This window comes from Chlorocebus sabaeus, chromosome 25 (assembly GCF_047675955.1).
Source record: "Chlorocebus sabaeus isolate Y175 chromosome 25, mChlSab1.0.hap1, whole genome shotgun sequence".
Taxonomy (NCBI): Eukaryota; Metazoa; Chordata; class Mammalia; order Primates; family Cercopithecidae; genus Chlorocebus; species Chlorocebus sabaeus.
This window is the reverse complement of record NC_132928.1, coordinates 18,091,176-18,118,214: the sequence shown is the minus strand read 5'-3', so window position 1 is coordinate 18,118,214 and position 27,039 is coordinate 18,091,176. Positions and strand designations below refer to the sequence as shown.

The following is a 27,039-nucleotide window of genomic DNA, read 5'->3' as shown; positions in this document are numbered from 1 at the left end:
AATCCCTCATGAACAAAGATACAACTTCCTCAAAAAATATTAGCAAATTGAATTCAGCACTATACTAGAAAAATAATACATTGTGACCAAGTCTCATCCCAGGAATTCAACATTTGAACATCAATCCATAAGAAAAACTACATAATCCTATTAATAGATGCAGAAAAAGCACTTAAGAAAATTCAGCATTCATTCATGATTCTTGAAACTCAGCAAACAAGTAATAGTAGAGAACCTAACAAAAGGCATCGACAAAACCCATAGGTATTGTTATACTTAATGGTGAAAGACTGATTGCTCTCTGTCCTCCAAGATTGGGAACCAGGCAAGGATGTTTCTTCCACTACTATTTAATATTTACTGGAAATCCTAGCAATTATAGTAAGTCAAGAAAAGCATTCTGATTGGAAAAGAAGAAATAAAATTATATTTGCAGATGACAGTTATATAGTAAATCTCAAGAAGTTATTTAAAAGCTGGTAGAGCTAACACGTAAATTTAGCAGGTTGCAGGATACAAGCTTAACATACATAATCCTATTTCTACACTAACAATGAACCGTTGGAAACTGACCCACCCTCCTCCCTCACAAATGAAATACTTAGGTAGAAATCTAACAAAGTATGTGTGGGATTTGGAAACTGACCCACCCTCCTCCCTCACAAATGAAATACTGTGGTAGAAATCTAACAAAGTATGTGTGGGATTTGTGTGCTAAAAACTACAAAATGCTGATGAAAGAAGACCTATAGTGTTCATGGATTGGAAAATTCAGTCTAATTAAAATGTCAGTTCTCCCTAAATAGATCTATGAATTTGATTACAGTCAAAGTCCAAGCAATATTTTTTAGGCATAAATTACTCGATGATAAAGTTGATAAGGAAAGGTAAAGGAACTAAATTAGCAAAAGACTTTTTAGAATGAAGAGCAGAGCTGAAGTATTCACATGACCTGATTTTAAAACCTAAAATTCTTTTTTTTTGTTTGTTTTTTGAGACGGAGTCTCACTCTGTCCCCCAGACTGGAGTGCAGTGGCGGGATCTCGGCTCACTGCAAGCTCCGCCTACCGGGTGCACACCATTCTCCTTCCTCAGCCTCCCAAGTAGCTGGGACTACAGGTGCCCGCCACCACGCCCAGCTAATTTTTTGTATTTTTAGTAGAGACAGAATTTCACCATATTAGCCAGGATGGTCTTGATCTCCTCATCTTGTGACCACGCCTGGCTAAGTTTTTGTACTTTTAGTAGAGACGGGGTGTCACCATATTAGCCAGGATGGTCTTGATCTCCTGACCTCATGATCCGCCTGCCTCAGCCTCCCAAAATGCTGGGATTATAGGAGTGAGCCACCGCGCCCAGGCTAAAACCTAAAATTCTTTAGGAAAACATAGGAGAAAATGTTTGTGACATTGAGTTAGGCAAAGAATTATTAGGTAACAACAAAAGCACTATCTATAAAGAAAAAGATCAATTGAATTTCATTAAAAGATATTTTGCTATATAAAGGGTACTGTAAAGAGAATGAAAGACAAACCATGTTAGGAGAAGATATTTGCAAATCACGTACTTGACCAAAGGCTTTTATATCCAGAATATATAAAGAATTTCCATAACCTAACAAGAAACCAAATAACCCAATTTAAAAAATAGGCAAAAAGTTGTACACTTCGCCAAAGATGAGGTACAGCTAGCAAATAAGCGCATGAAAATACATTCAACATCACTGATCATTAGGGAAATGCAAATTAAAGCCAGGAGATAATATTAAACAATTATCAGAATGGATAGAATTTAAAAATAATACCAAGTCCTGACAAGGATATGGAGCAACTAGGACATTCACACATTACTACAGCCACTTTGGTGAACAGTTGTGCAGTTTCTTAGGAAGTTAAGCATACACTTACTATGTAACTCTCCAGTTCCACTTTTGTGTGTTTATCCTAGGGAAATAAAAACTTACGCTAACACAAAAATCTGTAAATGAATATTTATAGTAGCATTATTTATAATTGCCCAAAATGTCCTAAATTAAGGTTGGTTCAACATGTGAAAATTAATCAGTGGAATCTACCATATTAGCAGACTAAACAAGAACTATATGAACTAAATGTCCCTAAGTGAGTGAATGTGGGTAAGCACAGTGTGTACATCTTCACAATGGAATAGGACTGGATAAAAAGGAACAAACATTGATATATGCAGTAGCTTCGATGAATCTCAGGTATGTTATATTAAGTGAAGGAAACCAATATCAAATGGTTAAATACTTATGATTTCATTTATATGACATGCTGGAAAAGGTAAGACTAAACAGACAGTGAACAGATAGATGAGTGGTTGCCCAGAGTTAAAGGTGGGGAGAGGGTCTGACTGCCAGAGAGTAGCACGAGGAAATTCTTTGGATGTTGGAGTCGTTCTGTAACCTGTTAATGGTGGTTACAAGTATCTATGCATGTGTTAGAACTCTTAATACTGTACATACATGTGAATTTTACTGTATATAAATTTGAAAGTAAATTTTACTGAAAAGTTTTTTAAGAAAAAAACCAATAGTCTAGAATCTCATTTTAAAAACTCACCCCTGACCTCAGTAATTTCTCCAACTGCTATGCTGTTTTTCTGCTTTCATGTTAAAATATAGTTTATTGTCCTTATTTCCTCACTTCCCAATTCACTTTTTTAAAAAAACCGTTAAAAACATTTAGCAACATAATATGTGCACATGATTAAAAGATCAAATTGTATGTAAGAGTTGATCATGAAAAGCAACAGTCTCCATCCCACCTGCTTTCTCCTTGTTCTGGATCCACATCCCCAGAGACAAACACTTTAAACATTTTTTGTGTTTAGTTATTTTGGTGATTATTTCTACATTTCTAAATAGTATGCCCATACTGTTTTTTCTCAAATTTATTTATTGTCCTCTGAGTTTCTGCTGTGATAGATGAGGACTCAATTATGACAGCCTCTGCTCCTGCTGGCTGCTTTCTCTACAGATTTCGTAAAGTGTTTTTATTTTCTCTTTTGTTTTCTCTTGTAAACTTAAGCAATTAAGCAATATATTTGAACACATATTTCTTTTTCTATCAATATATTTAAACATATTTCTTGTTCTATCACTATCACAAGTTTTAGCACTCTTGATTTCATAGGATGATACTGGCACTCCCTTCCTGCTACCTTTTCTTTTCCTTCTACCTTTTCTTTTCCTTCTCCATCTTTTATGTCCTGACAGCTCTGCCTTTACATTTATAGCATTATAATTGGATAAATTAACTTTTGTTCTATAACTGTTATGAATACTTCAGTGTTTTCCTCTGTAAATTGGATTCACATGTTAAAAACCAATGAAAATAGTTGGACTCGATGGCTCACACCTGTAATCCCAACACTTTGGGAGACCTAGGAAGGAGGATCGCTTGAGCTCTGGAGTTTAGGGCTGTCATAAGTTATGATTGCACCACTGCATTTCAGCTCGGGCAGCAAAGCAACACCCTGTCTAAATAAATAAATAAGGTAAAAAAAAAATGAAAAAATGAAAAACTCAAAATAACATTTTATTGTGATTTTATACATATTATTCATTGCAAGTCTCAGGAATGTGCTTAGGTTATATTTCTCTTGAAGTTCATGGTTTTAAGGGAAATGTTGCTAGTATTAATTCTTGACAACTTTGTTAGAACCCGTTGATATTTTGTTCTTATTTGGAACTATTGCTCTTGAGTACTTTGAACAGCTTTATCCTGAGATTTTGTTTTCCTTCGAACTCCTGCAGTTTTCTACACTTTTATACCCCTCACCTTTTACTTTCTTTGTTTATTGCTTAACCATCATTTTAATATGACTAGGAAGGAAGTCTGGCATCTTGGATGAGAATTCCCACTTACTCTTTGTGTGCTTTAAAGGAGGAGATTTATTTACTTTTACATTTTTGTCAAAATAACGTTTACTCATCATTTTAAAAACCAAAAAGTACTACAGTACTCCATCTAACTTGCAGCTTCCTTCAATTCTTTTAGCTCTTTTTCTAGATCTACTTATATATGTTAAAGTAATATATTTATAGTAATGTTTCCTAATTTAGACATTATCCACCTTAGACGTTATTCTTTGACTTTCATTTATGAAAGACGAGTATTTGGTACCCCATTTGTGCTGTTTTTTTTTGTGGTATCATTCAGCCTTGTGGCTTCAAATATTGTGCTGAAGATTCCCAGACTTACTACTGTGAGTGCTTTTTCTCTATTCAAATAATCTTTGTCAACATGAAGTAAATAACATATTTACTTAGTCTATAGGCATCTACTAAATTGTTATTTAGGTATGCCTTGAAACTTCTGGGCCGGGTGCGATGGGTCATGCCTGTAATCCCAGCACTTTGGGAGGCCAAGGTGGACAGATTGTTTGAGGTCAGGAGTTCAAGACTAGCATGGCCAACATGGTGAAATCCTGTCTCTACTAAAAATACAAAAAAATGAGCCAGGTGTGGTGGCGAGTGCTTGTAATCCCAGCTACTCAGGAGGTTGAGGCACGAGAATCACTTGAACTCAGGAGGCAGAGGTTGCAGTGAGCCGAGATTGCGCCACTGCACTCCAGCCTGGTTGACAGAGTGAGACTCTGTCTGAAAAAGAAAAAAAACTTCCGATTTGATTTTTTATTTTGTATTTTAGTGGAATATTATTCCAGACGTATTCCTTCTTTAGTGTTGGCATATCTCAGTTAATGGTATTGTTTTCTACCGAATTGATCACGCCAAAATTCTAGAAGTTATCCTTTATTTCTTTCTTTCCTTCATAGCCAGTCCACCAGCAATTCCTGGACATTCTGATTCTTGAATTCAGCCTCTTTTTTCTGTCTCTATTACTACTACTCTAGTCCATTTGTTCTCAATAGAATTGTGGTTCTCAACAGTGGTTGCCCCCCAAGGGACAGTTAATGTCTGGAGCCATTTTAGGTCATCACACATAAAGGTGCTATTGGCATCTAGTGGGTAGAGGCCAGAAATTGTGGCTCGACAGCCTAAAATCCAAAGGAAAGCCCTTCACAACCAAGAATAATCCAGCCCAAAATGTTAGTGCTGAGGTTGTTACCATTTTCATTTTCTTTGTCCCCAGAAATATCATTTTGCATTTTAAATTCTCTAATAATGTGTCAATATTTTGGTTTTATAGACATGGCAGGGAGGTTTAATAGACATGGATAAGAAGTCCGCTCACAGAAATCCTGAAGATGCCAAGGCTGGCAAATATGAAGGTAGGAGTTTATGCTTGCTTGAAGGCCTTTTGGGTAATTTCAGGTACATTTTATAAATTAATGCATATGTTTCTCTCTCATATGTTGCTAATATTTGGGAAAATAATTGTGTTTCATTTTATATCTCTCTAAGGTAAACACAAACGAAAGAAAAAAAGAAAGCAAAACCAAAACCAGCACCGATCCCGACATAGATCAGTGACATCTTTTTCTTCAGATGATCGTGTGTTTCCTTCTTCTTCATCATCATCTTCAGGAAGCCAGACGGATTCGAGTACTGAAGGTATATTTATCATCCTCTTAAAGTTTCATATTTATAAGTTAGGTGATTTAGAAAAAAAGTACTAAACATCTGTTATAATTTTTGTTTATTCAACTAATATTTATTGAGCATACTCAGTATGTGCCAGATGTAATGGTAAACATGCCATGGTCCCTTCAGACAAGGAACTTTTATTAAGCAATATTGAGAATGATAGTAAGAGGAGTTAAAAAGAAAAAAAAAAAAGAAAATATAGTAGACAATAAAACAAGCAAATAGTTCATTACAATGCAGGTGAGTGCTGTTACTTCACATGCGTATGTCATGGGGGCAAGGAAAGGCTTTGGAGAGGAAATGATTATCTAAACTTGAGTGGTGGAGGATGAATAGGCATTTTCAGGCAAAGGCAAGGAAGTAGAATTAGGAAATATTTATTATAGGCTAAAGGAATTGCATGTGGTAACCATTATTAACATTTGGAGTCCTAATTCAAGTTATATGTCCCAGCTGCAAAGGGAACTGGAAAAGCAAGATTGGCTTTTTTAGCATTGATGGTGAAAGGCATGTGGACGAATATTCACTGAACATAGGAAGCGGAATCAGATACTAGGCAACCAAAATATAACAAATGTTCTCCACACTCAACCCTAGATAAGATCAGTTGACTGGTTCACTTTAAATTACTCCTTTGTCTCACCTACCTTTACTCTCTCAATGTTTGTAAGTTGTGTTGTAATTAGTTTTTCTATTGGCTAATTTGGTATTAATAAGTAACCTACTTGTAACTCTGCTTGTTCCATCAACTGTAGTTAATTATTTTATTCTCTCTTACATAAGGTAAATATATTGGTATCTCTATCCTTTCCTCCATTTTTTTCTCCCCATTGTATTCTTTTAGTTTTTCAGTAGTTAATATCTACAGCAAAAATTGTCCTTTTTTGGTCCATAGATTCACTTTAAATCTTTAAGACCAATAATTAGCATTTAAATCACTATCATTATATAAATAGTGTTACTACAGTGCCAAGTTACAGGCAAGAATTACATTTCCATTTCATGGATCTAATATTATGATTGCTAGGACTCTCAAAGGAGAGTGTTTTTCTAGTCACAGCATCAAGTACATCATTTATATTCTATCAGTTGGTTAAAACCGTGCTGTATCTTAGTTTTGCTTTGTATTCGAACCATGACTTTCTTATAGTTTTTTTTTTTTCTTTTTCTTTTCTTTTCTTTTTTTTTGAGATGGAGTCTCGCTCTGTCACCCAGGCTGGAGTGCAGTGGCGCAATCTGGGCTCACTACAAGCTCCGCCTCCCGGGTTCACTCCATTCTCCTGCTTCAGCCTCCCGAGTAGCTGGGACTACAGGCGCCCGCCACCTCGCCCAGCTAGTTTTTTGTATTTTTTAGTAGAGATGGGGTTTCACTGTGTTAGCCAGGAGGGTCTCGATCTCCTGACCTCGTGATCCGCCCGTCTCGGCCTCCCAAAGTGCTGAGATTACAGGCGTGAGCCACCACGCCCGGCCATAGTTTTTGTTTTTCTTCGAGTTTCTAGTTCTCCTTCTTGTTTTTTATTGTTGACAAAAAGATCATATAACTGCCATAATGAAAAGATTTTCCATCCTTTTAATTATACTATTCCTTAGAGTTCATTTCTTTTCTCTGGAGATATTCTTGCCTGCCTAGTGTAATCTAGACCATTTTCTCCCCTCAAGGCCTGCTATTTCTGTGTTATCCTAGGATCTCCGCTCACTGGTCTTCTGGGTTGGATCCATTGTTTTCTTAGATTCATGTCTTCCTCTCTCTTAGTGTTCTGCCTTGGCTGTTGGAGTACACTGTCAAATAACTTTTTACAAAATGTTGTCTGGGAAGTAAATTTTCTGAGTCTTGGCATATCTCAAAATGTCGTTATTCTACCCTACCATTAATTGATAATTTCAAAATGATTCTTCCCAATCCCAATTTCCAGAAGCAGGCATTTCAAACTCTTTTAGCAGTCTGTTTTGATATCTATCTCTGATAGATATGGTTCCATAACTTGTTTATGTAATCATTTCTACATTTTTCAGTTTTAGGCTCTATGGATGATTAGAATTTAGCTACTTTTGTTTTAAACCACTGTTTCCCCCGCATTTACTTTCTTCCTCCCATCCTCCTAAATAGGATTTCTTTATTGTAACTTTGATAATTTAATAGTTTAATTGTTATCGCTATGTAGATGCCATGCTGTTCACAGCTGAACCATATAATGGTTCCTTTCTAGCACAACTTTTTTATTCCTTACAGTTAATAATTATTATTATTTTATTTTATTTTATTTTATTGAGATGGAGCCTCGCTCTGTTGCCCAGGCTGATGTGCACTGGTGCGATCTTGGCTCACTGCAACCTCCGCCTCCCAGGTTCAAGCGATTCTCCTGCCTCAGCCTCCTGAGTAGCTGGGATTACAGGCGTGTGCCACCACGCCTGGCTAATTTTTTCTATTTTTAGTAGAGACAGGGTCTCACCATGTTAGCCAGGATGGTCTCGATCTCCTGACTTCGTGATCTGCTCACCTCGGCCTCCCAAAGTGCTGGGATTACAGGCATGAGCCACCGCGCCCAGTCAATAAAATTTGTTTAGTTTTCTGTGTTTGTGATGTGTTGTAGTAGTATAAATTACCTTTGAAAAGGTTCAGACACATCAGGTATTCAGTTAATTTCATTTCGGGATTCTCTCCTAGATCCATTTAACATACTCCATTTGGACTTACTGTTCTCAAGACCTGTTAAGCAACTGTGATATTAAGTTCTTTTGTCTTCATTCTGGATATATCCTTTACCTCTCTTTTGGGTTTGGTCACCCATTTTCTGGATCATATTGTTTCTTCCTCTTTTATTTTCCCCTTATTTTACTGGAGAACCTATAACTTCCAGGAAAGAGATGAGCAGCTAATTCCTATTCAGTTTGTAGTTGTGGGTTTACGCTATTAAATAAATTTCTTTTATTGACTTCTGCTTCCAGTAACACAGACCCTCTGTAGAAAACCCAGGAGGGATAGGAATGAATCAGAGGTAAATTGAGCCTTACTGGAATTATAATCTCATCTCTGCATCCCTAGTTGGGTTTAGATCATCATCCATCATTCTGTTTGCCTGGTGGAGGATAAATAATCTGGAGAGATAGATAACATCATCTAGAATCTCTAGAATTTTTTAATACAGCATACATACCTTTTAATAAAAATTACTAGATATGCCTACATGACTGAAAAACAAGAGAAAAAAATAGTAACAGCCCTACAGGTAATACAGCTGTTGAGTTACCTGGCAATGAAGTTTAAATAGTTGTGATTAATGTATTTAAGAAAATAGAGATTTATCAACTGTAAGAAAGAATCAGGTATAAATTCTGGAATAAAAATTCATTATCTAAAATTAGCAATTTAGATAGATTTTTCAGTAGATTAGACACACACAAAGAATTAGTGAACTGGAAGTCACATCAGTAGGGAAAAAAAAGAAAGATACAGAAGAAAATGTTAGAGACATGTGAGACACAGTAATGAGATCTAACATTGTAATCGAATTGAAGAAGGAAAGAAAGCAAATGCCTAAAAGTTTCCCCAAACAGATGAAAGACATCAACTAAAGATTCAAGGAACTGACAACCCCAAGCTGGATAATACAAAAATCACATCGGTAACCTTAGCTTCTAGTCAGGAAAATGGTTGTCTTTTGTAGAATGGAGTAGTTAATATGGTGGCAAACTAACATTCTCCTTTTCTATGTCCTCTTTCTTTTTCTTTTTTTTATTTTTTAATTTTGAGACAGAGTCTCGCTCTGTTGCCCAGGCTGGAGTGCAGTGGCACAATCTCAGCTTACTGCAGCCTCCGCCTCCCAGGTTCAAGTGATTCTCCTGCCTCAGCCTCTTGAGTAGCTGAGATTACAAGTGCCCACCACCATGCGTGGCTAATTTTTGTATTTTTAGTAAAAATGAGGTTTCACTATGTTCCCCAGGCTGGTATCAAACTCCTGACCTCAAGTGATCCACTTGCCTCAGCCTCCCAAAGTGCTGGAATTACAGATGACATGAGCCACCACACCCGTCCTCCTTTTCCATGTTCTTATTGAAATAATTCATTTATATTTTCCAGTAGACTGCTTAATAGTTTCATTCACATAGTTTCTGCTAATAACACCTTATATTCCCTAGATTAACTGGAGGTTGCATTCTAGTGGACCTAGGAGAGCATCGTCTTTTGGATGGGTTCCTAAATGCCATATATTTATACTGGGATACAACTATAATTAAACTTTTTTCTTCTTTCTTCTTTTTTTTCGAGACAGTGCCTCACTCTGTCACCAAGCTGGAGTGCAGTGGCATGATCTTGGCTCACTGCAACCTTGACCTGCTGGGCTCAAGCGATCCTCCCACCTCAGCCTGTTGAGTAGCTGGGACTACAGGTGCACTCCACATGTCTGGCTAATTTTTGTATTTTTGGTAGGGACAAGGTTTTGCCATGTTGCCCAGGCTGGTCTCAAACTCCTGAGCTCAAGGGATCTGCCTGCCTCAGCCTCTCAAAATGCTAGAATTACAGATGTGCACCACCATGCCTGGCAAATTAAACAATTTTATCTGCTATTTGTATCCTGTAAGATTCTTCCAACAAACATAATAAAGTTGATTAAAATATCAATCTTAATTATTTTAATCCTTCAAATTCTTTAATCAATAAAATAATTTTTAATGTTAGAACTGAAACTTCCAAATCTTTTTAAACTTTTAGATGCTACCCAGGGAAAAATTAAGAAGAAGAGAAGAGAGAAAACAAATAAATGGAGGGGAAAAAGAAAGGTTAGTAATTGTGAGTAATATAAGAATAAGATTTGGCTATTAGAGGATATTGTACTTATTAATTAAGAAACAATCTATAAGGAATTTGAAGAGATACAAGTCAAGGATTGGTTAACATGATAATTAACATGGTGGTGCTAAGCTTATAGTGTCCTTTGCTGCTTTTCAAATACTTCTCAGAAAACTATGCAGACAGGTAAAACCTTATAATTCTTTACATTCTTTTTAATTTTGGTGTTAGCATAGTTATAAAATAGCCTATGTGCTTTGAAATAAACGCAAGTAATATGGACATAAATTAAATGAAACGTAAAATGGCTACACTCCTTTCTCTTTATTTAATTTCTTTATGGTTATCACTCTTAAGTATTTGCTGTACAACCTTAGATTATTCCTCTGTGCACATGGAAATAAATAAAATTGATGTAAATAAATGTGTATAGTTTTATGTACTATATAATACATATGTAATTTTATGTTGACAAAAATGGACTATCAATTTGCTTCTTTAAATTTAATTTAGTTCATATAAGTTTATGAACTATTTGTAAGATATATAAAACTTAGACGTTTAATAATAAAAAGAGCATCATGAACCTATTTAACTAGAACATTACCAATATGATTATCTCCCAGTATTTTTCTTCCTTCTTCTGTTCACTTGCTTTCCCATTAAAAGTAATATCCTAAATTTTGTGTTGCTCCTTCGCATGCCCTTTGAAAATAATTTTATTACAAATGGATGTATCTTGAAATATTTTGTTTAGCTTATTTTGTTTGGGGTTTTATAAGAATAATACATTTTCTGCAGTTTTCTCTGGCCACTTTTTCACACAATATTTTGTTTTTATGGTTTATTCATATTTTTGTGTAACTGTAGTTCATTAATTTTCTCTGCCATATGATACTCTATTGGGTGAATAAAGCACAATTTATCTCTTGTCCTGTGGATGGACATTTACAATGTTTCTAATTTTTTTCCTTGTGTTTAAAAAAATATTTTGTGAGTAATAGGTGAGTATATTTATGGGATACATGAGATATTTTGATACAGGCATGCAATGCATAATAATCCTATCAGGGTAATTGGGATATCCATCACCTCAAGCTTTTATTCTTTCTTTGTGCTACAAACAATTCACTTACACTTTTTTAGTTATTTTATTTTATTTTTTATTTTTATTTATTTTATTTTTTTGAGACAGAGTCTTGTCCTGTTGCCCAGGCTGGAGTGCAATGATGCGATCTTGGCTCACTGCAACCTCCGCCTCCTGGATTCAAGCAGTTCTGCCACAACCTCCCAAGTAGCTGGGACTACACGCATGCGCCACCACACCTGGCTAATTTTTTGTATTTTTAGTAGAGACAGGGTTTCACTATGTTGGCCAGGCTGGTCTCAAAGTCCTGACCTCGAGTGATCTGCCCACCTCAGCCTCCCAAAGTGCTGGGATTATAGGCGTGAGCCACCGTGCCCAGCCTCTTTTAGTTATTCTTAAATGTACAATAAATTATTGTTGACTGTAGTCACCCTGTTGTGCTATAAAATACGAAATCTTATACATTCTAGCTATATTTTTATACTCATTAATCATCCTCCCTTCCCCACCTCCAACTACCCTTCTAAGCTTCTGGTAACAATCATTCTGCTATCACCATGAGTTTAGTTGTTTTCATTTTTAGCTCCCACAAATAGGTGACAACATGTGAATTTTGTCTTTCTGTGCCTGACTTTTGTCCCTTAACATAATGACCTCCATTTCCATCCGTTGTTGCAAATGACAGGATCTCATTCTTTTTTTTGGCTGAATAGTGCTCTCTTGTGTATTTGTACCACATTCATCTGTTGATGGACTTTTAGATTGCTTCCAGATCTTGGCTATTATGAATAATGCTGCAGTAAACACCAGAGTGTAGCTATCTTTTTGACATACTGATTTCTTTTCTTTTGGGTCTATACCTAGGAATGAGATTATTGGATCTTATGATAGCTCTCTTCTTAGTTTTTTGAGGAACTTCCAAACTGTTCTCCATAGTGGTTATACTAATTTACATTCCTGCCAACAGTGTATGAGGGTTCCCTTTTCTCAACATCCTTCTCAGCATTTGTTATTGCCTGTCTTTTGGATAAAACCGATTTTACCTAGGGTTGGATGATATCTCATTATAGTTTTGATTTGCATTTCTTTGATAATCAGTGATGTTGAGCACCTTTTCATATGCCTGTTTGCCATTTGTATGTCTTCTTTCGGGAAATGTCTATTCAGACCTTTTGCCCATTTTAAAATAGGATTATTAGATTTTTTCTTATGTTGTTTGAGCTCCTTTTATATTCAAGGATTATTAATCCCTTGTCAGAAGGATAGTTTGAAGGAATTTTCTCCTATTCTGTGGGTTGTCTTTTCACTTTGCTGATTGTTTCCTTTGCTGTGCAGCTTTTTAACTTAATATGATCCCATTTGTACATTTGTGTTTCAGTTGCCTGTACTTTTGGGGTATTACTCAAGAAATTGTTGACCAGTCCAATGTCCTGGAGAGTTTCTTCTAATGTTTTCTTGTAATAGTTTTATAATTTGAGGTCATAAATTTAAGTCTTTAATCCATTTTGATTTGATTTTTGTATCTGGCAACAGATGGAGGTCTAGTTTCATTCTTCTACATCTGGATACCCAGTTTTCCAAGCAGCATTTATAGAAGAGAATGTCTTTTCCTCAGTATATGCTTTTGTTACCTTTGTCAAAAATGAGTTCACAGTAGATGTATGGGTTTGTTTCTGGGTTCTCTATTCTGTTCCATTGGTCTGTATGTGTGTTTTTATGCCAGTACCATGCTGTTTGGGTTACTGTAGCTTTGTAGTATAATTTGACAGGTAATGTGATTCTTCCAGTTTTGTTCTTTTTGCTCAGAATAGCTTTGGCTATTCTGGGTCTTTTCTGGTTCTGTATAAATTTTAGGATTTTTTTCCCATTTCCATGAAGAATGTCACTGGTATTTTTATAGGGATTGCATTGAATCTGTAGACTGCTTTAAAGAGTATGGATATTTTAACAATATTGATTCTTCCAATCCATGAACATGGACTATCCTTCCTTTTTTGTGGTCTTTTCAATTTCATACGTCAGTGTTTTTTTATTTTCATTGTAAAGATCTTTCACTGTTTTTTTTTTTAATATTTACTTTAAGTTCTAGGGTACACATGCACAATGTGCAGGTTTGTTACATATGTATACATGTGCCATGTTGGTGTGCTGCACCCATTAACTCGTCATTTACATTAGGTATATCTCCTAATGCTGTCCCTTCCCTGTCCCACCACCCCACAACAGGCCCCAGTGTGTGATGTTCCCCACCCTGTGTCCAAGTGTTCAAATGTTCTCATTGTTCAATTCCGACCTATGAGTGAGAACATGTGGTGTTTGGTTTTCTGTCCTTGTGATAGTTTGCTGACAGTGATGGTTTCCAGCTTCATCCATGTCTCCACAAAGGACATGAACTCATCCTTTCTTATGGCTGCATAGTATTCCATGGTTTATATGTGCCACATTTTCTTAATCCAGTCTGTCATTGATGGACATTTGGGTTGGTTCCAAGTCTTTGCTATTGTGAATAGTGCCACAATGAACATATGTGTGCATATGTCTTTATAGCAGCATGATTTATAACCCTTTGGGTATATCCCCAGTAATGGGATGACTGGGTTAAATGGTATTTCTAGTTCTAGATCCTTGAGGAATCGCCACACTGTCTTCCACGATAGTAGAACTAGTTTACAGTCCCACCAACAGTGTAAAAGTGTTCCTTTTTCTCCACATCCTCTCCAGCACCTGTTGTTTCCTGACTTTTTAATGGTTGTCATTCTAACTGGTGTGAGATGGTATCTCATTGTGGTTTTGATTTGCATTTCTCTGATGGCCAATGATGATGAGCATTTTTTCATGTGTCTGTTGGCTGCATAAATGTCCTCTTTTGAAAAGTGTCTGTTCATATCCTTTGCCCACTTTTTGATGGGGTTGTTTGATTTTTTTCTTGTAAATTTGTTTACATTCTTTGTAGATTCTGGATATTAGCCCTTTGTCAGATGGGTAAATTGTAAAAATTTTCTCCCCTTCTTTAGGTTGCCTGTTCACTCTGATGATAGTTTCTTTTCCTGTGCAGAAGCTCTTTAGTTTAATTAGATCCCATTTATCAATTTTGGCTTTTGTTGCCGTTGCTTTTGGTGTTTTAGTCATGAAGTCCTTGCCCATGCCTATGTCCTGAATGGTATTGCCTAGGTTTTCTTCTAGGGTTTTTACGGTTTTAGGCCTAACATTTAAGTCTTTAATCTATCTTGAACTAATTTTTGTATAAGGTGTAAGGAAGGGATCCAGTTTCAGCTTTCTACATATGGCTAGCCAGTTTTCCCAGCACCATTTATTAAATAGGGAATCCTTTCCCCATTTCTTGCTTTTGTCAGGTTTGTCAAAGATCAGATGGTTGTAAATGTGTGGTATTTCTGAGGGCTCTGTTCTGTTCCATTGGTCTATATCTCTGTTTTGGTACCAGTACCATGCTGTTTTGGTTACTGTAGCCTTGTAGTATAGTTTGAAGTCAGGTAGCGTGATGCCTCCAGCTTTGTTCTTTTGGCTTAGGATTGTCTTGGCAATGCGGGCTCTTTTTCAGTTCCATATGAGCTTTAAAGTAGTTTTTTCCAATTCTGTGAAGAAAGGCATTGGTAGCTTGATGGGGATGGCATTGAATCTGTAAATTACCTTAGGCAGTATGACCATTTTCATGATATTGATTCTTCCTATCCATGAGCGTGGAATGTTCTTCCATTTTGTGTCCTCTTTTATTTCGTTTTTATTTTGTTTGTAGTTCTCCTTGAAGAGGTCCTTCACATCCCTTGTAAGTTGGCTTCCTAGGTATTTTATTCTCTTTGACACAATCATGAATGGGAGTTCACTCATGATGTGACTCTTTGTTTGTCTGTTATTGGTGTATAGGAATACTTGTGATTTTTGCACATTGATTTTGTATCCTGAGGCTTTGCTGAAGTTGCTTATCAGCTTAAGGAGATTTTGGGCTGAGACAGTGGGGTTTTCTAAATATACAATCATGTCCTCTGCAAACAGGGACAATTTGACTTCCTCTTTTCCTAATTGAATACCCTTTATTTCTTTCTCCTGCCTTGATTTTCCTGGCCAGAACTTCCAACACTATGTTGAATAGGAGTGGTGAGAGAGGGCATCCCTGTCTTGTACCAGTTTTCAAAGGGAATGCTTCCAGTGTTTGTCCATCCAGTGTGATATTGGCTGTGGGTTTGTCATAAATAGCTCTTCTTATTTTGAGATACGTCCCATCAATACCTAGTTTTTTGAGAGTTTTTAGCATGAAGGGCAGTTGAATTTTGTCGAAGGCCTTTTCTGCATCTATTGAGATAATGAAGTGTTTTTTGTCTTTGGCTCTGTTTATATGCTGGATTACGTTTATTGATTTGTGTATGTTGAACCAGCCTTGCATCCCAGGGATGATGCCAACTTGATTGTGGTGGATAAGCTCTTTGATGTGCTGCTGCATTCGGTTTGCCAGTATTTTATTGAAGATTTTTGCATCAATGTTCATTAGGGATATTGCTCTAAAATTCCTTTTTTGTTGTTGCCTCTGCCAGGCTTTGGTATCAGGATGATGCTGGCCTCATAAAATGAGTTAGGGAGGATTCCCTGTTTTTCTGTTGATTGCAATAGTTTCAGAAGGAATGGTACCAGCTCCTCTCTGTACCTCTGATAGAATTTCGGTGTGAATCCTTCTGGTCCTGGATTTTTTTTGGTTGGTAGGCTATTAATTATTGCCTCAATTTCAGAGCCTGTTATTGGTCTATTCAGGAATTCAACTTCTTCCTGGTTTAGTCTTGGGATGGTGTATGTATCCAGGAATTTATCCCTTTCTTCTAGATTTTCTAGTTTATCTGCATAAAGGTGTTTATAGTGTTCTCTGATGGTAGTTTGTATTTCTGTGGGATTGGTGGTGATATCCCCTTTATCATATTTTATTGCATCTATTTGATTCTTCCTCTCCTTTTTTCTTTAGTAGTCTTGCTAGTGGTCTGTCAATTTTGTTGATCGTTTCAAAAAACCAGCTCCTGGATTCATTGATTTTTTGAAGGGTTTTTTGTGTCTCTATCTCCTTCAGTTCTGCTCTGATCTTAGTTATTTCTTCCCTTCTGCTAGCTTTTGAATGTGTTTGCTCTTGCTTCTCTAGTTCTTTTAATTGTGATGTTAAGGTGTCAATTTTAGATCTTTCCTGCTGTCTCTTGTGGGTATTTAGTGCTATAAATTTCCCTCTACACACTGCTTTAAATGTGTCTCAGAGATTCTGGTATGTTGTGTCTTTGTTCTCATTGGTTTCAAGGAACATCTTTATTTCTGCTTTCTTTTTGTTATGTACCCAGTAGTCATTCAGGAGCAGGTTGTTCAGTTTCCATGTAGTTGAGCAGTTTTGAGTGAGTTTCTTAATCCTGAGTTCTACTTTGATTGCACTGTTGTCTGAGAGACAGTTTGTTATAATTTCTGTTCTTTTACATTTGCTGAGGAGTGCTTTACTTCCAACTATGTGGTCAGTTTTGGAAGAAGTGCAGTGTGGTGCTGAGAAGAATGTATATTCTGTTGATTTGGGGTGGAGAGTTCTGTAGATGTCTATTAGGTCTGCTTGCTGCAGAGCTGAGTTCGATTCCTGAATATCCTTGTTAACTTTCTGTCTCGTTGATCTGTCTAATGTTGACAGTGGAGTGTTAAAGTCTCCCATTATTATTGTGTAGGAGTCTAAGTCTCTTTGTAGGTCTCTGAGGACTTGCTTTATGAATCTGGGTGCTCCTGTATTGGGTGCATATATATTTAGGATAGTTAGCTCTTCTTGTTGAATTGATCCCTTTACCATTTTGTAATGGCCTTCTTTGTCTCTTTTGATCTTTGTTGGCTTAAAGTCTGTTTTATCCGAGACTAGTATTGCAACCCCTGCTTTTTTTTGTTTTCCATTTGCTTGGTAGATCTTCCTCCATCCCTTTGTTTTGAGCCTATGTGTGCCTCTGCACATGAGATGGGTCTCCTGAATACAGCACACTGATGTCTTGACTCTATCCGGTTTGCCAGTCTGTGTCTTTTAATTGGGGTATTTAGCCCATTTACATTTAAGGTTAATATTTAATATTTAAGGTGAATTTGATCCTGTCGTTATGATGTTAGCTGATTATTTTGCTTGTTAGTTGATGCAGTTTCTTTGTAGCATCGATGGTCTTTGCATTTTGGCTTGTTTTTGCCATGGCTGGTACCGGTTGTTCCTTTCCGTATTTAGTGGTTCCTTCAGGAGCTCTTGTAAGGCAGGCCTGGTGATGACAAAATCTCTCAGCATTTGTTTTTCTGTAAAGGATTTTATTTCTCCTTCACTTATGAAGCTTAGTTTGGCTGGATACGAAATTCTGGGTTGAAAATTCTTTCCTTTAAGAATGTTGAATATTGGCCTTCACTCTCTTCTGGCTTGTAGAGTTTCTGCCGAGAGATCTGCTGTTAGTATGATGGACTTCCCTTTGTGGGTAACTGGACCTTTCTCTCTGGCTGCCCTTAACATTTTTTCCTTCATTTCAACTTTGGTGAATCTGACAGTTGTATGTCTTGGAGTTGCTCTTCTCAAGGAGTATCTTTGTGGCGTTCTCTGTATTTCCTGAATTTGAATGTCAGCCTGCCTTGCTAGGTTGGGGAAGTTCTCCTGGATAATATCCTGAAGAGAGTTTTCCAACTTGGTTCCATTCTCCCCGTCACTTTCAGGTACACCAATCAGACGTAGATTTGGTCTTTTCACATAGTCGCATATTTCGTGGAGGCTTTGTTTGTTTCTTTTTACTCTTTTTTGTATAAACTTTTCTTCTCGCTTCATTTCATTTGATCTTCAATCACTGATACCCTTTCTTCCACTTGATCGAATCAGCTACTAAAGCTTGTGCATGCGTCACGTAATTCTCGTGCCATGGTTTTCAGCTCCATCAGGTCATTTAAGGTCTTCTCTACGCTGTTTATTCTAGTTAGCCATTCGTCTAATCTTTTTTCAAAGTTTTTAGCTTCTTTGCGATGGGTTTGAACGTCCTTCTTTAACTTGGAGAAGTTTGTTATTACCAATCGTCTGAAGCCTTCTTCTGTCAACTTGTCAAAGTCATTCTCCATCCAGCTTTGTTCTGTTGCTGGTGAGGAGCTGCATTCCTTTGGAGGAGAAGAGGCACTCTGATTTTTAGAATGTTCAGCTTTTCTGCCCTAGTTTCTCCCCATCTTTGTGGTTTTATCTACCTTTGGTCTTTGATGATGGTGAGGTACAGATGGGGTTTTGGTGTGGGTGTCCTTTCTGTTTTTTTAATTTTCCTTCTGACAGTCAGGACCCTCAGCTGCAGGTCTGTTGGAGTTTGCTGAAGGTCCACTCCAGACTCTGTTTGCCTGTGTATCACCAGTGGAGGCTGCAAAACAGCAAATACTGCAGAATGGCAAGTGTTGCTGCCTGATCCTTCCTCTGGAAGCTTTGTCTCAGAGGGGCACCTGGCTGTATGAGGTGTCAGTCGGCACCTACTGGGAGGTGTCTCCCAGTTAGGCTACTCGGGGGTCAGGGACCCATTTGAGGAGGCAGTCTATCTGTTCTCAGATCTCAAACTCTGTGCTGGGAGAACCACTACTCTCTTCAGAGTTGCCAGACAGGGATGTTTTAGTCTGCAGAAGTTTCTGCTGCCTTTTGTTTAGCTATGCCCTGCCCCCAGAGGTGGAGTCTACAGAGGCAGGCAGGCCTCCTTGAGCTGCGGTGTGCTCCACCCAGTTCGAGCTTCCCAGTTGCTTTGTTCACCTACTCAGGCCTCAGCAGTGGCAGACGCCCCTCACTCAGCCTTGCTGCTGCCTTCCACCTTCCAGGTTGATCTCAGACTGCTGTGCTGGCAGTGAGCAAGGCTCTGTGGGCATGGGACCCTCTGAGCCAGGCACAGGATATAATCTCCTGGTGTGCCATTTGCTAAGACCGTTGGAAAAGTGCAGTGTTAGGGTGGGAGTGTCCTGATTTTCCAGGTACTGTTTGTCACAGCTTCACTTGGCTAGGAAAGGGAATCCCCCAACCCCTTGTGCTTCCTGGGTGAGGCAGTGCCCCACCCTGCTTTGGCTCACACTCTGTGGGCTGCACCCACTGTCCGACAAGCCCCAGTGAGGTGAACCCAGTACCTCAGTTGGAAATGCAGAAATCACCTGTATTCTGTGTCGCTCATGCTGGCAGCTGTAGACTGGAGCTGTTCCTATTTGGTCATCTTGGAACCTCTTCCTATTTTATTTACTTATTTATTTTTTTGAGATGGAGTCTTGCCCTGTTGCCCAGGCTGGAGTGCAATGGCATGATCTTGGCTCACTGCAACCTCCGCTTCCTTGGTTCAAATGATTCTCCTGCCTCAGCCTGCCAAGTAGCTGGGATTACAGGCGCCCACCAGCATGCCCAGCTAATTTTTGTATTTTTAGTAGAGATAGGGTTTCACCATGTTGACCAGGCTGATCTCGAACTCCTGACCTTGTGATCCACCTGTCTTGGCCTCCCAAAGTGCTGGGATTACAGGCATGAGCCACTGCACCCAGCCAAGATCTTTCACTTGTTTGGATAAGTTAATTCCTCAGTATTTTATTTGTGGTTGTTGTAAATGGGACTATTTGATTTCTCTTTCAGATTGTTTGTTGTTGGCATATAGAAATGCTACTGATTTTTGTGTACTGATTTTGTATTTTGCAACTTCATTGAATTTGTTTATCAGTTCTAATAGTTTTTTGGTGGAGTCTTTAGGTTTTTCCAGATACAAAATCATAGCATCTGCAAACAAGGATAATTCGAGTTCTTTCTTTCCAATTTGGATGTCCTTTATATCTTTCTCTTGTCTGATTGCTCTAGCTAGGACTTCCAGTAGTAGGCTGAATAACATTGGTGAAAGTGGGCATCCTTGTCATGCTCCATATCTTAGAGGAAAGGTGTTCAGTGTTTCCCCCTTCAATGCAGTGCTAACTGTGGGTCTGTCATATATGGCTTTTATTGTGTTTAGGTATGTACTTTCTATACTCAGTTCTTTGAGGATTGAAGGGATGCTGAATTTTATCAAATGATTTTTCAGCATCAATTGAAATGATCATATAGTTTTTGTCCTTCATTCTGTTGATATATCACATTGATTGGTTCGCGTATCTTGAACCGTCCTTGTATCCCTGGGATAAATCTCACTTAGTCATGATGAATGATCTCACTAACGTGTTGAATTCAGTTTGCTAATATTTTGTCGAGGATTTTTGCATCAATGTTCAGGGATATTGACTTGTAGATTTCTATTTTGAGGTGTCTTTGTCTGGTTTTGGTATCAGGGTAATACTGACCTTATAGAATGAATTTGGAAGTATTCTTTCCTCCTCTACTTTTTGAAACAGTTTGAGTAGGATTGGTATTAGTTCTTTAAATTTTTGGCAAAATTCAACAGTGAAGCCATCAGATCCCAGGCTTACCTTTGCTTGAAGACTTTTTTACAGCTGTGATCTCGTTGCTTGTTATTGCTCTGTTCAGATTTTGGATTTCTTCCTGGTTCAGTCTTGGTAGGTTGTATGTGTCCAGGAATTTATTCATTTTTTCTAGGTTTTCCAATTTATTGGCACATATTTGCTTATGAACCTCCAACAATCCTTTTGTGTTGTATTGGTTGTAATGTCTCCTTTTTAGTCTCTGATTTTATTTATTTGGATCTTCTCTATTTTTCTTAGTCTGGCTAAGGATTTATCCATTTTATTTATCTTTTCAAAAACGAGCTTTACATTTCATTGATCTTTTGTATTATTTTCATTTCAATTTCATTTGTTTCTACTCTGACCTTTACTATTTCTTTGTTTCTACTAATTTTAGGTTTGGTTTGCTCTTGCTTTTCTAGTTCTTTAGGGTGCATAGATGGCTTGTTTATTTGAATTTTTTCTACTTTTCCTATACAAGCACTTATACCTATAAACTCTCCTCTTAGTACTGCTTCTGTTGTATCCCATAGGATTTGGTATGTTGTGTTTCCATTATCATTTCTTTCAAGAAGTTTTTAAATTTTCTTCTCAAGTTCTTCATTGACCGACTAGTCATTCAGGAGGAGCATATTGTTTAATTTCCATGTGTTTGTATAGTTTCCAAAATTCCTCTTGTTACTGATTTCTAGTTTTATTCCATCATGGTCAACAAAGATGCTTGATATAATTTCTTTTTTCTTGAATTTTTAAAGGCTTGTTTTGTGACCTAACATATGGTGTATTAACATTATTGAGAATGAACCGTGTGCCGAGGAAAAGAATGTGTATTCTGTAGCCATTGAATAAAATGTTCTGTAAACATCTGTTACATCCATTTGGTCTGTAATGCAGATTAAGTCTGATTATTTTTATTGATTTTCTGTCTGGGTGATCTGTCCAATGCTGAAAGTCGAGTGTTGAAGTCTCTACTTACTATTGTATTGGGGTCTATCTTTCTCTTTAGCTCTAATAATAGTTGCTTTATATATCTGAGTTATCCGGTGTTGGGTGCATATATATTTAAAATTATTATATCTTCTTGCTGAATTGACCTCTTTATCATTATATAATGATCTTTGCCTGTTTTTGTGGTTTTTGTCTTGAAATCTGTTTTGTCTGATACAAGTATAGCTACTCCTGCTCTTACTTGGTCTCCGTTGGTATGGAATTTCTTTTACATTCCTTTATTTTCAGTCTATGCGTGTTTTTATAGGTGAAGTATGTTTCTTGTAAGCAACAGATCATTGTGTCTTATTATTATTTTTTAATCCATTCAGTCACTCTGTCTTTTGACTGGGATGGTTTAGTCCATTTACATTCAGTGTTATAAGTAAGGACTTACCCCAGACATTTTGTTATTTGTTTTTCAGTTGTTTTTGTGGCCTTTATTTCCTGCCTTCTTGTCTTTCATTTATCAAAGGTGATTTTCTCAGGTGATATGATTTAATTTCTTGTATATCTGTTGTAATGTTTGTTGACTTGAGGTTACCATGAGGCTTGCAAATAATATCTTATAACCCATAATTTTAAACTGATGACAATTTAACACTGAGTGCATAAACAAACTGACAAAGAAAAAACATATACAGAGTCTACAGCTTAACTTTGTTCCCTTGCTTGACTTTTTATTGTTTCTATTTTTATCTCATTATACTCTCTGTCTTGAAAAGTTGTTGTAGTTATTATTTATCATCAGTTCACCTTTTACCTTTCTACTCAAAATATAGTTTACACACCACAATTACAGTGTTATATTTGTTGTTTTTCTTTGTACTTACTGTTACCAGTGAGTTTTACACCTTTAGATGATTTCATATTGCTCATTAACACCGTTTTCCTTCAGATTGAAGAACTCTCTTTAGCATTTCATTTTGTTCAGGGCTGGTGTTGATGAAATCCCTCAGCTTTTGTTTGTCTTGAACAACGTCTTTATTTCTCCCTTATGTTTGCAGGATATTTTTGCTGGATATACTCTTCTAGGATAAAAGTAGTTTTTTTCCTTCATCACTTTAATTATGTCATGTCACTCTCTCCTGGCCTGTAAGGTTTTCAGGGGCTCTATTGTATGTTATTTGTTTCTTTTCTTTTGCTGCTTTTAGGATTGTTTCTTTATCCTTTACCTTTGGGTGTTTATTAAATGTTTTGAGGTAGTCTTATTAATACTTGGATTAATTCTGCTTGGTGTTCTAAACCTTCTTATCCTTGAATATTAATATCTTTCTCTACTTTAGGGAAGTTCTCTGTTATTATCTCTTAGAATAAGCTAACTTTCTCTTCTCCCTTCCCTTCCCTTCCCTCCCCTCCTCTCCCCTCCCCTCCCCCCTCCCTTCCTTCCTTTTGACGGAGTCTTGCTCTGTTGCCAGGCTGGAGTGCAGTGGCACAATCTTGGCTCGCTGCAACCACTGCCCCCTGGGTTCAAGCAATTCTCATGCCTCACCCAACGAGCTGGGATTACAGGCACGTGCCACCATACCCAGCTCATTTTTGTATTTTTAATAGAAATGGGGTTTCACCATATTGGCCAGATGGCCTCGATCTCCTGACCTGGTAATCCACCCACTTCGGCTTCCCAAAGTGCTGGCATTACAGGTGTGAGCCACTGCGCCTGGCCTGAATAAACTTTCTACACCATATCTCTCTACTGCCTCTTTTTTTTTTTTTTTTTTTTTTTTTTTTTTAAAGACAGAGTTTCGCTCATGTTGCCTAGGCTGGAGTGCAATGGCGCTATCTTGGCTCACTGCAACCTCCACCTCCAGGGTTCAAGCAGTTCTCCTGCCTCAGCCTCCTGAGTAGCTGGAATTACAGGCATGCGCCACCATGCGTGGCCAATTTTGTATTTTTAGTAGAGATGGAGTTTCTCCATGTTGGTCAAGCTGGTCTCAAACTCCTGACCTCAGGTGATCCATCCACCTCGGCCTCCCAAACTGCTGGGATTACAGGCGTGAGCCACCGCAACCAGCTCTCTACCTTCTCTTCAAGGCTAGTAACTCTTAGATTTTCTCTTTGAAGCTGTTTTCTAGATCTTGTAGATACATTTCATTCTTTTTTATTCTTTTTTCTTTTGTCTGCTCTGTGTGTTTCAAGTAGCCTGTTTTTAAGCTCACTAATTATTTCTTCTGCTTTATCTATTGTGCTGGTAAGAGACTCGAATGCATTCTTTAGTATGTCTATTGCATTTTTTGTCTCCAGAATTTCTTCTTGATTCTTTTAAATTATTTCAATCTCTTGTTAAATTTATCTGATAGGATTCTGAATTGTTTCTCTGTATTATCTTGAGTTTCATTAAGTTTCCTCAACATAGCTATTTTGAATTGTCTAAAAGTTCAGATAACTCTGTCTTTCCCAGGATTTGTCCCTGGTGCTTTATTCAGCTTGTTTGGTGAGGTCATGTTTTCCTGGGTGATCTTGATACTTGTGGATGTTCCTGGGTGATTGGACACTGAAGAGTTAAGTGTTTACTGTAGTCTTTGCAGTCTGGACTTGTTTGTACCTATCCTTCTTGGGAAGGCTTTCCAGGAATTCAAAGGGACTTCGGTATGGTAATCTAATTTTTTAATCATTGCAGCCATATCTTCATTAGGGGACACCCCAAGCCCAATAACATAGACCACCATGGTGGTCTTACATAAGATCCAGAAGAATTATCTGGATTACCATGAAGATACACTTGTTCTCTTCTCTTGCTTTCTCCTAAGCAAACACAGTCTCTCTCCCTCTCTGTGCTGAGCTGCCTGGAGCTGGGGTGACACAAGCATCCCTGTGGCCACCAGCATTGGGACTGTGTTGGGTCAGACCTGAAGCCAGCACAGCGCTGGGTCTTGCACAGAGCCCGTGGTAACCATTGTCTGGCTGCTGCCTATGTTTGCTGAAGGCCTTAGGGCTCTACAATCAGTAGGTGGCAAAGCCAGCTAAGCTTATGTCCTTTCCTTTGGGGTGGTAAGTTCCCTCAGCCCCACCAGGTCCAGAGATGCCATCCAGGAGCTAGGACCTGGAGTTGGACACCTGAGGTATCTACCTGGTGCTCTATTCTACTGCAGCTGAACTGGCACCTAAGCCACAAGACTTTTCACTTTTCCCTCCCCTTTTCACAAGCAAAAGAGTCTCTTCCCATGGCCACCATCGTCCCAGGCCTACAGCATGTACTTCTGGCCACCACTGATGTTCACTTAAGGGCTAACGGCTCTTCAGTCATCTTGTAGTGAATGCTTCCAGGCCTGAGATTCTCCCCTCAGGGCAGTAGGCTCCCCCTGTGGCCCAGGGCAGGTCCAGAAATGCCATCCAGGAGCCAACGCCTGGAATTGGGGACCCCAAGAGCCTACCTGGTACTCTACCATACTTTGGCCAAGGTGGTACCTGAAGCTCCAAGACAGAGTCCCCTTTAGTCCTCCCTCTCCGTTTCTTAAGCTGGCATCTCTCCCTATAGCCACCGCAACTAGATAATGTGCCAGGTCACACCTAAAGGCAGCACATCTCTAGGTCTCACCTAAGGCCTATAGCAAGTACTGCTTGGGCATCACAACTGATTATTCAGGGCCCAAGGACTCTTTTGTTAGTAGGCAATTAGTTCTGCCAGGACTGGGTCCTTCACTTTAAGGCAGCAGGTTCCCTTCTGGCCCAGGGCATGTCTAGGAATGTTATCTGGGAGCTAGGGCCTGTAATGGAGGCCTCGGAACTCTTGATTGGTCCCCCGTGCTACTGTGGTTGAGCTTGTATCCAAGTTGCGAGACAAAATTCTCTTTACTCTTCTCTCTCTTCTCCTCAAGTGAGGGAAGGAGTCTCTCCTGGAGCTGCAAGCTGCCATACCTGGGGTTGGGGGAGGGGTGGTACAAGCATTCCCTTGGCTGCCACAGCTGGTATGTCACTTGGTTGCATGTCCCACACGTCCACTGACTCTGAACCCGGGACAGCACCAGGACTTGCAGTGCTTGTGGCCTAAACTGCCTTTGAAGTTTATGACCCCAGAGTACTTTAGCCTGTGTGGCAGGGCTTGCTGTAACTCAGGTTCTGACCCTGGGATGAGTAATCTGCCTCTGGCTAGAAGCACCAGGGTGAGTTCTACCCAATGTTGCTTTCTGCTGTGACATGGAAGCACTGAGTTCCAGAGCAAAGTCCCACAGTCGCTGCACTCTGCCTCCCACAAGTGCGTATATTGTCTCTCCATGCCGGATGGCCATTGCCAGTGGGAATGAAGGAGGAGTGGCATCAGCAATTCAAGACTGTCTCTCTTACCCTCTTCAATGTCTCATTCTATGATATGAAGTTAAAACCAGGTACTGTTGTTTTAAAATCACACTCACATCATTTTTGTTTCTTGTGAAGGTGCTTTTTTTGTGTGGATGATTCTTCAGTTTGATTTGGCCGTCTTGCTCCCTGAGTCCTTCTAATTTTTTTTCCTATTGCAAACAGTACTACCATGAATATGTTGTACATTTCTCCTGGTGTTTTTGTGTAAGTTTCTCTAGATTATATGTCTAAGAATAGAATTGCTAAATTGTAAGGTGTGCACACTGTAGTAGGCAGACTAATGCCCCTTCCAAACATGTTCACATCTAATTTCCAGAACCTGTGAATATGTTACCTTATACAGCAAAAGGTACATTGAAGATGTAATTAAGGATCTTGAAATAGGAGAGTATCTAGAGTTTTCCAGGTGGGCACAGTGTAATCATAAGGGTCTTTCTAGGGGAAAGCAGGAGGTAGGGAATCTAAGTAAGAGATGTCATGAAGGAAGCAGAGATTAGAGTGACTAAGCCATGAGCCAAGAAATGCAAGCAGCCTCTAGAAGTGGGAAAAGGTAAGAAACAGATTCTGCCCTGTAGTATCCAGAAGGAACCCAGCCCTGCTGACACCTTGATTTTAGCCCCATAAAGGCCTAGTTTGGACTGCTGACCTTCAGAGCTGCAAGAGAAATTTGTGTGTATATGTGTTGTGGGAGTGGGGGCAGGGGGTCGGGGTTGTGGTGATTTGTTACAACAATAGAAAACTAACCACACCAATTTTCACCACCAATACTGGAGTCTGTTTCTGTGCTCTCTAGTCTGTTTCATTCATTTATATGACTGTCTGTACACAGTCATATAGCCACACAGTCTTAATTATTCTGGTTTTATAAAAATCTTGATATATGGTTGG

At 38.4% G+C, this 27,039-nt stretch overlaps 1 protein-coding gene across 1 annotated transcript in view; it reads left to right on the top strand.

Annotated features, from left to right (window-relative positions):
- The first annotated feature begins 5,435 nt into the window (after nucleotides 1-5,435).
- Nucleotides 5,436-27,039, top strand: part of LOC103230137 (actin-related protein 2/3 complex subunit 3) — a 59,677-nt gene continuing 38,073 nt past the window's right edge. Inside the window, 1 exon segment of the mRNA XM_073011529.1 lies at nucleotides 5,436-5,539. The gene's annotated coding sequence lies outside the window, so the exon portion shown is untranslated.